This window comes from Nycticebus coucang, chromosome X (assembly GCF_027406575.1).
Source record: "Nycticebus coucang isolate mNycCou1 chromosome X, mNycCou1.pri, whole genome shotgun sequence".
In the NCBI taxonomy this organism is placed as follows: Eukaryota; Metazoa; Chordata; class Mammalia; order Primates; family Lorisidae; genus Nycticebus; species Nycticebus coucang.
Genome location: NC_069804.1, coordinates 79,289,583 through 79,290,471, shown reverse-complemented (window position 1 = coordinate 79,290,471; position 889 = coordinate 79,289,583). Strand labels below are relative to the sequence as shown.

General features: G+C 39.7%; 1 pseudogene; it reads left to right on the top strand.

Moving 5' to 3' along the window:
* Nucleotides 1-561: 561 nt before the first annotated feature.
* Nucleotides 562-889, top strand: LOC128576863 (gamma-aminobutyric acid receptor-associated protein-like 1; annotated as a pseudogene).

Genomic DNA, 889 nt, shown 5'->3' with positions numbered 1-889 from the left:
ACTTCATCAAATGTCACTTTTGGGCTACAATTGCATCATCTTCTATTAATTTTACGAGTCATTCTCTTTTACCTACCATGTTGGGCACCATCATTAACTATACCAGATATGTTGACAATGGACAAAGAAAATCACTGTAACATTTTTACTGCTTCATATAAATCTCTTGATTTAGTTGTATCTTTTAATGGCACTAAAGAAGCCATTTCTTCAATGACATTATATTTGTCATTAGTATCTCTAATAAAAATGGCAAGTTGAGTCATATTTATGGCATCAGTGCTGTTATCCATTGCCAAAACATAAAATTAAAAATTAGCAGTTTTACTCTTCAAACTTACTTCAATAGGGATTTCTTTACCTGGCTATTGATTATCTCTAGGCAAGGGTCCCAATGCCATCTGAACATTCAGCCAGGTGGTGTTGTGAGGGAAACTGAAACTTCGGAAGCAATTCTGATAACATTGGACTTGGCAGAGGGAAGCAGGACTAGAGAGAGACGCAGTCATCAGCGAGGGAGACAGGCCTCATGAGGGGATCTTGGAAACCCTCTGGTTCACCATGAAGTTCCAGTATAAGGAAAACCATCCCTTTGAATATCAAAAGAGAAAACATCTGGAAGAAATATCCTGACAGGATCCCTATGATTATGGGGAAGGCTCTGAAAGCTAGGGTGCCTGATCTGAACAAACGGAAGTACCTAGTACCATGTGATCTCACCATTGGGCAATTCTACTCCTTTATCTAGAAGATGATCCACCTGAGACCTGAGGATGCCTTATTCTTCTTTGTCAACAACACTATACCTCCCACTAGTGCTACCATGGGCCAGGTGTATGAGGACAACTATGAGGAACACTATTTTCTGTATGTGGCCTATAAGTGGTGA